At 44.5% G+C, this 13,760-nt stretch overlaps 1 protein-coding gene across 4 annotated transcripts in view; it reads left to right on the forward strand.

The window, feature by feature from the left end:
• TNRC18 (trinucleotide repeat containing 18) overlaps nucleotides 1-13,760 on the forward strand; it is a 351,855-nt gene that overhangs the window by 236,717 nt on the left and 101,378 nt on the right. The gene's annotated exons all lie outside the window — the stretch shown is intronic.

The raw sequence follows: 13,760 nt of genomic DNA on the forward strand, positions 1-13,760 counted from the left end.
TTATCAGGCCGACCAGTCCACCCTGAATGGGAGTCTGAAAATTATTTAGCATCCAAATCTCATTTTGTTGCTTTGTATGATAAAATGGAAGCATTTTATTCTTTTCAGAAGGACCAGAGATTTTTTATGTTTGGCAATAAAACAAGTTGCTCTCAAATCTACAAAAAAGTCAAATCCCCCAAGCTCCGGTTCACCTGTTGGCAAATGTACTTCCTCCAGCTCAAAATAGTGAACGTGATAATGGAATTTTACACAGATTTATACTCCCACTCTGCCCTAGGTGATACTGGAACCAATTATTTTTGGGATATCTTGCCAATTCCCCAACTAGATCCCAAATATGAACCCTTATTAACTAATCCCCTTACAGAATTTGAGGTAAAGACTGCAATCTCTAATTTAAAGTCTGGAAAAGCACCTGGTCCAGATGGCCTCAAAGCTGATATCTTTAAAATATTGTCCCATACAATTTTTTACGGTGCTGACAAACATATAATAATGTATTGACTACAAGCAATATGCCTTTATACTTCAACTTTGCAAATATCAAGAACTATTTCCAAAACATGGCCGTGACTTGACAAAACCAAGCTCTTATAGACCGATTTCCCTCCTCAATACAGATTATAATTTATAAAAAAAAAAAAGAGAAAATGTCGGTCGCACTGTAAATGTGCGATTAATCATGGCTATTCGGTTTACCTCCTTGTAAACATAAAGACTCGGGTCAAAGTAATATTGAGGTGTGCTACCACCACTAGACAATGTATAAGTCAATTCAAGAGGAAAGAGAAGAATGTCTATAGGTGGTGGACTAAGAGTTTAGGATAATATTAAATATATATTTTATTCTTGTATTACATAAAATACTGTGAGAAAACAAAAAACAGACAAATAACGTATAGAGATGTGAAAAAACAGTGTTTAAAAAGGATGTAACAATCCTGACATGGCGGGGTTCCAGTGTCTAATGTCTTAATGATACATTAAAGCAGGCATGTCCAAACTATGGCCCTCTAGATGTTGTGAAACTACAAGTCCCATCATGCCTTGCCACAGTTTGCTATTAGGGAATGCTAAAACGATTGAAAGGCATGCTGGGGTGTGTAGTTTCACAATAGCTGGAGGGATGCAGTTTGGACATGCCTGCATTAAAGAATGCGTGGTGAATTTGTTAATAACACCCACTTGTTGTGGCCAGTGGTACTGTTAACTATAATTCCACAATTTCTATAGAGTATAATGTATCTGGCAATCAGGCTGAGTTAAGTATTAGTAATTTACTTAATTGTTGCCAGTATGGGAACCATGTCCCTAACTGCCAGCCTCCACTACAATGATATGATGTATAGACGGATGTTCTGATAATATGTATGGGTATGTCTGCGGTAGTGAGCAGGAAGACTAGGTGCGGAGAGCATCCTGGTCGCTCCTGTCACCCTCTTGGCAGTGGTGGAATATAGTAGTGGGTCAGGCTAGGATGCTATGTCCCTCTGAAGTCACGGACACCAGGGGTAGGAGAACATCTTAAAGGTGCCCATACATGGTGCGATGAACTCTGTGCTTTAAGTACTAGATTGCATAGCATTGCTCTTCTGCACGGATCACTAGCTCCCATTCACTCTTACAGGACTTTCAGCGGGTTGCTTCCACCCTATGAAATGCCATTTCATGCACAATAAGACTCTCCACTAGCCTCCAAACTTTCAAGCGTTCCCTGAAAATTCACCTCTTCAGGCAAGCCTATCATATTTAAGTTCCATACGCATAGCCCTCTGAGGCACTTATGTATTATATAGCTTACCTTCAGGACCTACAAGCTATGCTATTACTGGTGCCGGTCCTTGTGTTTCCCTCCTATATCCCTATAGTTTGTAAGCTTGCAACGGGGCCCTCTTACCTCCAAGTCTGTCTGTTGTTATCCAGTTTGTTTTATCTCTGTTTACAATTGTAAAGCGCAACGGAATCTGCTGAGTATATAAGAAAATGTAAATAAATAATAAATAAAAAGCATACAATGTGCTACAGCACCGTTATTTTTGTAATAGATAGGATGCAATCTAGTACTAAAAGCACGGGCTGCACAGACTTTATGTGCTGTGCGATGGGATGCCTATGGCATCACACAGCACCATTGTACCGTGTACCTTAACTCCCCTACGTCAGTAATCAGCTGTGATCTGATTGCTGCGATGCTTCTGTAGCCTGTATGACATGTTGGTCTAGTGCTGTGTGCGCCCAGACCTGCAGATCTCCCATCTCCCCATCCCTGTGTATTAGCGACTGCTGTCACTACATTGGATACAAAGTTTTACAGAAGATATTCTAGAATTATGGCACTAACAGAGATTGTGCAGCTAAGGAACTGATGAAATCAGTGTTTGTCAGTCACCAATGAGAAAAGCAATAGTACAGAAATAATCTGGCGGTACTCTTTAGCGATACCTCCAGTTATACATATAGGTGAAAACCATGCATTTAGAATGGAGTACAATACATAACTTTTTAAGAATAAAGATCACTGCGGCTTCACAGGTCCCAATAAAATAACACCTTTCCCAAATCTGAAAGAAATAATCTCCAAATCCCCCACACTTATTTAATTTATTTAATTGGATGTGCTGAAGACCAAAACAGGGAAAAGTAACAATTGGTGCAGAATGTCATAAAAAATAACAATATATTTATTTATGGAATGCACTCAAAAAAGAATACTTTCAAAAAGCAATAAAACATGTCCACCAGGCAAAACTGCTGGGCCAATCCCACACACGGTCTCTCACCCAAGATGGAACCAGGGGAGGTGAATGGAGTCCAAGCACCTGCTCAAGGTTCCAATACCAGTGAATGGAGTGACAGAGCAGCAGGTCCACGGCAGACAGTCCACACACTTTGTGTGTGGACTAAGTGTCACCTGTTTCCATCTTGGGTGAGAGACCGTGTGTGAGATTGGCCCAGCAGTTTTGCCTGCTGGACATGTTTTATTGCTTTTTTAAAGTCTTCTTTTGTGAGTGCATTCCATAAATAAATATATTGTTATTTTTTATGACATACTGCACCAATTGTTTCTTTTCCCTGTTTTTGGTCTCCGGCACATCCAATTAAATATCTATTGTTTGGATGTTGTGGAGATCTACATCATTTCAGGAGTATTATTCCATATATTGAGATGCTGAATTTCTGTGGAATAGCCCAGCCGCTTTTGCCTTGAGGACATTCTGATGTGCTTTTTATATACCGTATACCAGGGGCGCAACTAGCATCTTCTGGGCCCCATAGCAAAATCTTTGAAAGGGACCCCCCCCCCAATTGTCACTACATTGCAGAAAAAGTCAGGGAGAGTGCAGCAAAGAGAGAGGCGGGAGAGATGTGGGGTGGGGGGGGTGGGGAGAGAAGAGGTGGAGGGAGGAAGAGAGAGGGGGGTTTGGGGAAGAACAGAAAGAGCAGGGAAGAGAGAGAAAGAAGAGAGAGAGGGGAGGTGGGTGGCGACAGAGAGCAAGGTTTAAAGCCCTAATCCCTTCCTCTCCCCTCCATGACCTCAATACAAGCTTCCCTTTGTTTCCCCCCCACACACCACCCTTAAATATAAGTGCCGCTATACCTGCAACATTGCAAGCGTCGGGTCTTCCTCTCACAGCGCCGGGTTTTGCCCCCGCTACAGCTGTCTCCAGCTCTGCTCCAGAGATCATCTTTGGGAGGCAGCTCTGGGTCTCTCGAGCACTGCTAGCAGTGGTGCAGGTCCTGCGGCGCAGGTTTACCGCTGGGGCTGGTCACTTGATAGTGACGTTTAGTTGAGCCCCGGGAGCTTCAGAGAGGGGAGGGGGTAAAGGAGGGAGGCTGGATCAGCCAGACCACTTCAAGCTCCTTTAAGTGGGGCTGTAGATGTAGCTTATCTAGACTTTAGTAAGGCTTTTGACACTGTCCCACATCGCAGACTGTTAAATAAACTTGAAAGCTTGGGATTGGATTCTAAGATAGTTGAATGGATAAGAGCATGGTTGCAGGACAGAAAACAGAGAGTTGTAGTAAACGGAGTACAGTCAAAGGAGGGAAAGGTTACAAGTGGAGTACCCCAGGGATCTGTACTTGGACCAGTGCTTTTTAATATCTTTATTGGTGATATTGCAAATGGAATTGAGGGTAAAATGTGCCTTTTTGCAGATGACACAAAGGTATGCAACAGGGTAGACACACCAGGAGGGGTAAAACAAATGATTGATGATCTAGGTAGATTAGAGGAATGGTCAAGAGCATGGCAACTACAGTTTAATGCCAAAAAATGCAAAATCATGCACTTGGGTTGAAAAAATCCAAAGACTAAATATAGTATAAATGGCACTATAATGGAAACTACTGAGGAAGAGAGGAATCTAGGTGTCACTATTTCAGGGGACTTAAAGGCAGGTAGGCAATGTAACAAAGCAATGAAGAAGGCAAGTCAGATGCTTGGTTGCATAGGGAGAGGTATCAGCAGTAGAAAGAAAGAAGTAATAATGCCACTGTATAGGTCATTGGTACGACCTCATCTAGAGTATTGTGTTCAGTTCTGGAGGCCATATCTCCAGAAGGATATAAATACATTAGAGACTGTACAAAGAAGGGCAACTAAAATGGTGCATGGCCTACATCACAAAACTTACCAGGAAAGACTAAAATATCTTAATATGTATACTTTAGAGCAGAGAAGGGAAAGGGGGGACATGATAGAAACTTTCAAATATATCAAGGGTTTTAACAAGGTACAGGTGGGAGACATTCTTCACAGGAAGAGGAGAAGCAGAACACGAGGACATGCACTGAAACTAGAGGGAGGAAGATTCAGGGGAAATTTGAGGAAGAATTACTTCACAGAAAGAGTAGTAGATAAGTGGAATAGCCTCCCATCAGAGGTGGTAGAGGCAAATACAGTAGTACAATTTAAACATGCTTGGGATAGGCATATTGATATCCTTACAAAAAAATAAGGATCAAATATGGTTTGAGGTAACATGTTTAAAAAAGGGGCAGACTAGATGGGCCAAGTGGTTCTTATTTGCCGTCAAATTCTATGTTTCTATGTTTCTATTGCTGCTGACAGGGGAGGGGGCACAGAACGGCACAGCAGACACTGCTGTTCGGGCGAAGGGGAACTTTTCAGCACTAAGTAACCTTCCTGTTCAGCACTACATAACTAGAAATAAAAGGGTGCAGGGGATTGCTTGCTGGGTCCTCGGGCCCGGGCCCCATAGCAGCTGCACCCCCTGCACCCTCCATAGTTACGCCACTGCCGTATACTTGTGAGTGCATCTTATTAAATAAAAATCACTCAATTGTTCAAGACATAATACACCAATTGTTGTTTTTTACATCTCCAAAAAAAAAAAAACAAGTGTGGGAGATTTGGAGATTATTTCTTTCAGATTTGGAAAAGGTGTTATTCTATTGGGACCTGTGAAGCCGCAGTGATCTTTATTCTTAAAAAGTTATGTATTGTACTCCATTCTAAATGCATGGTTTTCACCTATATGTATAACTGGAGGTAGCGCTAAAGGGTACCGCTTGATTTTTTCTGTACTATTACATGGGATACAGCAGACCTCCATGACAGGGGGTGAGAGGATCACCAACCACAAGAGCTAAGGAAGTTAAGATAAGCATTCAAAATACAATTGTAATATGGTAAGAACACGACACTGGATGCCACCACCCACGTGAAACGCTGATGCGCACCTAATCTACCTGCTCAATACCCAACCGTATTATCAGAACATCTGTCTATACATCGTATCTTTGTAGTGGAGGCTGGCAGTTAGGGACACGTTCCCATGCTGGCAACAATTAAGTCAATTAATAATACTTAACTTAACCTGATCTCCAGAAACATTATACTCTATAGCAATTGTGGAATTATAGTTAACAATACCACTGGCCACAACAGTGGGTGTTATAAACAAACGCACCACACATTCTTTCTTGTATCAATAAGACATTAGACACTGGAACCCCACCACGTCAGGATTGTTACATCCTTTTTAAACACAGTTTTTTCATGTCTCTACACATTATTTGTCTGTTTTTATATTCTCACAGTATTTTATGTAATACATGAATAAAAGTTTTATTTTTTTTATCCTAAACTCTTAGTCTACCACCTGTAGACATTCAGGCATTCATCTCTTTCCAGATTATAAATTACTTACCAAAATTCTAGCAGATCGTTTAAAACAATCCTTACCCACCATAATACATCCAGATCAATCTGGATTGATAATGAGACAAAACTCTACAGTGAATATACGGAGAGTACACTCAGCTATTTACGCCTCCTTTACGAATACCCATCCGCCTAGTAGAGGGATTGTGTCGCTTGATGCCAAAAAGGCATTCAATGTAGTACTTTGGGACCATCTTTATAATACGATGGAGAAATTTTACTTCCCCACTTTTTTTATTCAATTTGTACACTTGCCCTTCCACCCAAACATCATGTAATGCATAGTTATAGTAACATTTTACAATTTGGTGTGGTGTAGTGCACCCTCATTCTCTGTTTGTAGACTACCCCTACTTTTCATTGTTACTCATTGGAATTTCGAGGAACACAGAAGGTGATGTGAAGGCGATGTGTGACTGACTCCCATGTTTCTTTGTGGTTAATTACAGAGGACATACATATTAATGCCAGATGTTTTCACAGCATCTGCCTCTCATTCATTTTTGCATATCACTCCAAACCACTCGGACTTACAGGACTTGTCGATTATTTTCTTCTATTTGATATTGTTTATGACAGTATTGCCATTGTTGTGATCTGTTGGAATTTTGTAACTAAAAAAATCCAATAAATAAATTTGAAAAAAAATTCAATAAAATTAATTTGCAAAAGATTAGGAAAATTACACAGGGAACATCTGATTAAACTAGCCACACAACATTATCCTTATTCTGCAACTTTACATGACGCTTTGCTAAAATAAATTCGGTACACTTTACTTAGAACGGCGCCCACGATTTTGATCGTGGGCATCGTTAGTAAAAAATCGCGGGCATTGAATGCACTAAAAAATCGGGTGCGATGCGACCGACGCGATGCCCGCGATTTCCCATAGGGAACAATGTTAAATGTCTCAATTGACCCGATTTTCCTGTTCAATGCCTCAATTGACCCGATTTTTCCATAGGAAGCAATGTTAAATGGCCCACAGAGGCCAAATAGGCACCCTGAAGTGTGTAATGGCCCCCACAATTGTTAACGCCACCCCACGATCAACGTGAACCCGAAGCGTGGCGAACACAGCGAGCCTGCGAGGGGCGGCGGTACGCGTCCTACGACCTCATACCCCCACTATCCATGTCGGCGTGGAGTTGAGAATAGAAAGTGTGGCGAGCGCAGCGAGCCACCGAGCCCGAAGCGTGGCGAGCGCACGCGGACAGCTGTGAAGCCCGCGAGGGGACGCGGATGCCTGTGAAGGTATCCGCGTCCCCGCGCGGGGCTCGCTGCGCTCGCCACTCTTCGGGCTCGGTGGCTCGCCACACTTTCTATTCTCAACTCCACGCCGACGTGGATAGTGGGGGTATGAAAAGGTTGTAGGACGCGTACCGCCGCCCCTCGCGGGCTCACTGCGCTCGCCACGCTTCAGGTTGACGTTGATCGTGGGGTGGCGTTAACAATTGGGGTGGCCATTTCACACTTAAGGGTGCCTATTTGGCCTCTGTGGCCCATTTAACATTGTTTCCTATGGAAAAACCGGGTCAATTGAGGCATTGAACAGGAAAATCGGGTCAATTGAGACATTTAACATTGGGGCAGATGTATGATGTGTCGTTATGGGGGAGAAGGGGTATTAGCGCACGTTATGTGCGCTGATACCGCTTCTCCCCCATGTATGAAGCAGCCAGCGTGCGGTACAGGACAGAGGCGCTATGCGCCCCTGTCCATATCGGCGCTGCTATCAAAATGATAGCAGGCCGAATGTATGAACGGTCAGCATCGCTGACCGTCCCGCACGAAGCCTGCTTTGGCTTCGCCAGCATCAGGCTGGCGAAGCCCTATCTAAACAGCAGGGACAGCACTGTCCCTGCTGTTAGGTCTGGGCTGCGCTGGGGATCTCGCGTGAACAGCGAGATCCCGCGCATGCCCAGTGCGGCCGGCCGGGGGACAGGAGATAGCGCATCAGTATTAACTGATGCGCTATCTCCAGAAAGGGACATCGCCGAAGGGGGGAGTTAACGCTCACCCGCTTCGGCAGACAAGATGTTAATACATCTTGTCGATGTCCCTTCCTGCTTCGCCTCGCTATTGAGGCGAAGCAGGAAGTATCATAGCGGCGCGATAAGCGCTGCTATGATACATCTGCCCCATTGTTCCCTATGGGAAATCGCGGGCATCGCGTCGGTCGCATCGCACCCGATTTTTTAGTGCATTCAATGCCCGCGATGGCCACGATGGGCGCCCTTCTAGGTAAAGAGTACCATAAATTCTTTAATAGTATTTGCAAATTAAATTGTAACACTGAGCAAAAACTAGCAAACTTTAACAAGTACACAGCATGGGATTTGTGCCAGACTTCTTTCTGGAGGAATAGGATTAGTTGTTTGAGGCACATTGTAACATAGGGCCTTATTTTAGTTCACTCTTTCTGACAAAATCCTTCTTAGACGGACAAAACCATGTGCACTGCAGGTGGGGCAGATGTTACTTGTGCAGAGAGAGTTAGATTTGGGTGCGGTTTTACTTCAAAGTGAGATCTATATTGCAGTGTAAAAATAAAAATAAAGCAGTCAGTATTTTCCCTGCACAGAAACAAAATAACTCACCCAAATCTAATCCTCTCTGCACATTTTACATCTGCCCCCCTGCAGTGCACATGGTTTTGTCCGTCTAAGAAGGAATTTGTCAGAAAGAGTGAACTAGAATAAGGCCCATAGTGTGTGTTCACTACACTAAATTAAAGCCCTTGGCAGAATCACTGCTTCTTCATCAGCTCCACATTATAATGTCCAAGTTTTCCTGGGTATGGGTCACTAGGTCGACCAAACTAAGATTGAGATACACTGGATCGACCACCGAAGGTCAAAACATGCCTAAGGTTGACAGGGTCATAAGGTCGACACATGCATTAGGTCAACATTGGGAAGATTGACATTTTTTTTTATTGTTTTTGTCCTGAATGTCGACACAGTTGTCATGGGCACTGTATTGGGGCACCGTGTCCACTCACTATGCTATGAGGGCACGGGGTCCTCGCTATGCGCGACACACTATTCTATTCTCCCTCCATGCCCTAGTGGATGGTAGGGCATGAAATACCGCCCGTCGACATGTCAGCTAAATAAGTGAAAAATTCATGTCGACCTTTTGACTGATGACCTTCCCAATGACCTAATAATTGTGTCGACCTCATGACCCTGTCAACCTTAGGCCTGTTGACCTTCAATGGTCGACCCAATGTATGCCGACTTTAGTTGTGTCGACCTAACGATCGTGCCCTGTTTTCGGAGGCAGGCAGGGATGTAATGTTATGGGCCCCATACATCAGCAATTAATTGTGACAATCCTCAGATCTGGAGACGATTGTCACAATTAATCTTTAATGTGTGGGCTCCCCCTTTTGGCGATCCCAATCAAAAATTGATCAGGATGGCCAATCGATTGCTGAATCAGATTTTTAAACATGTTTAATAATCTGGTATTATCTGCGGTTGTTTTTTATATGTGTGGGCATTCCCAATTCGTCTTCTTCTTCTATTTACATTATGAAAAGAAGTAACTGTTGAAATGACAATTGATTGAGGTGATGTACAGATGGGGCAGGTCCCATCCTGGCTGGCGGATCGCCAGAACGTCCACGCTGGCGACCCGCCAGCAGCCGCGCCAGCGAATACACTGAGACGCGCGTGCGTCTCACGCGCATGCGCGTCTCAGTCTCCGTCGCCAGCGCGACGGAAACCCTGTCCGTCTCCGCCTCAGGGAGACGGACAGGGTTAGGGGGGGTTAGGGGGGGATGCGGGCAGGCGGCGGGGACCCCGGGTTACCGCCGGCAAGCCGGCAGGGACCTGGGGGAACGGATGGAAGCGCCGTCAGAAGGGGACGCGCGCGCCTCTCGTGCGCGCGCGTCCCCTTCTCACCATCGCCATGGCGCTGGCGGGGGATGGCGGCTGGCGACGCCAGCGCCATCCCCTGCCAAGATGGGACCTGCCCCATCTGTATGGGCACTTTCCAGATAAGAAGATGCAATCTTTAGATGGGAAAAATCTGCCGATCACTAAAATAAATCTGTAATGTGTGGGCAAGTCAAATAGATTGTAGAAACCATTTATCTGGGGGGGGGGGGGGGGGGGGGGGGGGAGGTGAACCACTGGTTCTGGAAAACAATTAATTGTGATTGCTGATGTATGGGGCCCATTCAGAGCCAGATTAAGGTCTAAATGGGCCTGGAGCTGAAAATGATCAAGGGCCTATTATGCGCAATAATATGGGTTGTGGCCAGCACCTAATAATGTGGGGGGCATGACCAGTGTTCTGGTTGGGTGGTCTGCTCATGGGTGTGTCTCTATTTGTGTAAATACTTTCAACTAATTATATATGCCTGGAAATGGCAGGGGCTGGCATAGGAAAAATGCAGTGAGATATATTGGCGGGTGCCCTCCAAAGGTGCACCCACAGGATGCCAATGTCCTATACTTGCGGGGTGAGGCGGCATTCAAGTCATTAAAAAAATACTGAAAGCCAAAACTTGGTAGACAACATTTCAGCACCTTTTATGTGGTCACCTAAGTTTACCACACCATATACCCCTTATACAAATCATGCAACACAATCGTAACCCCCTTATACTGTACTTGCCTCTTACACATTATGCCACATGGAATGAGCCAAAATTAACACCGATTGAGCCAAAATTCACATTATGCCACACAGATTAAGGCAAAATTCACATTTTGCCACATGGATCAAGCCAAAATACACACTATACGAGGCATGTCCAAACAGTGGCCCTCCAGCTGTTGTGAAACTACGCGTCCCAGCATGCCTTGACATAGTTTTAGCAATCCTTAATAGCAAAACTGTGGCAATGCATGATGAGACTTGTATTTTCACAACAGCTTGAGGGACATCGTTTGGACATGCCTGCACTATACTAAACAGATTGAGCAGTAATGCACAATATGCTTCATAAATAGGGGCATTGCGAGCCAAAGGCGCGCATTAAAAATTTACACCATAATGCCCATTACATGACAATCCTCACACCATAATCTCCAATACATATTATGCCAAACACCATAATGCCTATTAAAAATTATGCTACATACAGTAAGGACAGGATGTACTAAAGGGAAAATGCGGTAAAACCCCCGTTTTACCGCATTTTTCTATGTACTATTACCCGGCCGCATTGTTATCGCCGGGCAGGGTATCGCCACCCTTGGGTGGCGATACCCTATAGAAGCCTATGGGCTTCTTTTCGTCGTGTCACCGCAACCCCGCCACCTCGCCGACCCCCCCTCTCCCCCTCCCTTGGGCTTACCTACTTGCAGGTCCTCCTGGACCCCGGAAGGTAAGCCCTTCCTCCCCCTATCAACACAGAGGGACATCCTTTCGGCTGCAGGGGGGAGGAGGAGGTGCCGGGGACAGCCTGCTTAGCTGTCCCCGGCGTGTAGGCATCAGGAGCCGGCTGGGAGGTGACGGAGACCCCCCTCAGACCACAGTACAGGTATCGCGGGGGGTCTCCGTTACCGCACCGCGATGCCAGCCGCATATGTTAGTACATATGCGCTGGCATCGCGGTGGACAGCCGGCGAAGGGCGGCGATGTATATTAATACATCCCGCCCTAAGTATTGCTTACCTACATGTTCATTGCCAGGGGTTCCATGCACATTGCCAGGGGTTCCATGCTTGTTGCTATGTGGGATTACAAGCTCATTGCCAAGGGGAATAGATGCTCGCGGTAACTGGGGGACAGCCGCTGCCGGGCAGAAATGACAGCCATTGACAGCCGGGCAGAGAGCAGGGGGCTACCTGACTGTATTCAGAGCACTGCATGTCCCGGCTATTTGAAATAATACCCCTTTCACACCAGAAAATGCAGGGATTTACCTGGGAATATGGTCCCAGGATCATGCAGGGACATTCCCGGAATGGCCCCTTTTACACCAGCCTAGTCCCTGCATTTTCTGGTGTGAGGGGGAGAGAAAACTGCCCTCCTTTAAACAACCAGCTATATCTTCAGAACCAACTGACCCATTTACATGTAGGCTTCGAATGATTTTGGTCCCGTGAAACTGGGCCGTTTGGTTCCAGAGAAATCTCTCCTCAAACAACATGAACTGCCATGAAATTACATTTCAGAAATGCAAATATGGGTTAGACTGAGATCAACCTCGAGCTTCTGTGATGCCGGCGGAGGAACTGGCAGCCGTTGGAATCGGGTGGAGGTCGGAATTAGCGGGGCCCATGTTATCCTATGGGGAAAACGTTCCAGCTTTGCCTGGTGGTATCTCTTGTTCCCGGGGGGCTAGCGATGCGGGGCCGGGCTCGATGGATAGCCCTGGCCCTCAGCTACAAAATTTGGAGAGTGGGCCTGGAGCTGTAGCTCCATCAGGAACATTGTTAATCTGGCCCTGGGCCCATTAGGCAATTATGTAAATTAATAACAATAACAGCATGTCCAAGTTTTCCCGGGTATGGGTCACTAGGTCAACCAAACTAAGGTTGACATACATTGGGTCGACCACTGCTGGTAGACAGGCCTTAGGTTGATACATACAAAATGTCGGCATGCCTAAGGTTGACAGGGTCATAAGGTCGACACATGCATTAGGTCAATATTGGGAAGGTTGACATTCAAAAGGTCAACATGGGTTTTTCACTATTTTTGTCCCGAACGTCGACAAGCTGCGAGCAGCTTATCATATGAAGTCCTTACTGAATTAGGTCTATAGTGCAAGCAAATACTTGATGTTTGAATGATTTGTTCAAAATCTAGTGTGGTTTTAGTTACATTTTTCCATTATTTCAGTTTCACTATTATATTCTAGTCAAAACTTCATTTAAATTATAGTAATATAACAGTAGATTATTTATCCCAAAGCACTTAAGCCCTGTACATTCAGCCAAAATCGCTGGGGATATGGTCGCATAGTGACCATATTCACAAGCGAACACAGACCAGTTTTCTTTTTTAAGATAAAAAAGATGCTGCCATGGGCCGCGATTTAAACTCCCCCCCTGTATTAGGCGCCGCCCCTTTAAAGCGCCACAAATCATGGGATGTGCAATCATGTGCACTGTCCTCCCATGTCCCCACTGTTGTTTAGCAGCTGTTTTTATGGTACTGTAGTTCCTGCTCTAAACACATTATATAATATATATATATATATATATATATATATATATATATATATATATATATATATATATATATAGATAGATAGATAGATAGATAGATAGATAGATATATATATATATATATAGATATAGAGAAATAGATATAATAGATATAGAGCGTGCTCAGAAATAGCCACCACCTTTATACACAGATTGTCAGTGGATAGACTAATTTATTAAAACATAACAAAAGACAATTGAACATCAGACACGTTGTCCATTGACCAGTGTTTTCAAGATCGAGGTGACCCTGTCCCTTGGTCAGAGTTTTCAAGATGGAAATGACCCATGGGTACATTTCAGTTACAATTTCAGATCCATTATTTTGTTCAGTAACAAGCATACTGATTTATTGAGATGTACTGTATAGTGGTAAATATATTTTATGT

The sequence above is a fragment of the Crinia signifera genome, chromosome 7, assembly GCF_055691185.1.
Source record: "Crinia signifera chromosome 7, ASM5569118v1, whole genome shotgun sequence".
Classification (NCBI taxonomy): domain Eukaryota; kingdom Metazoa; phylum Chordata; class Amphibia; order Anura; family Myobatrachidae; genus Crinia; species Crinia signifera.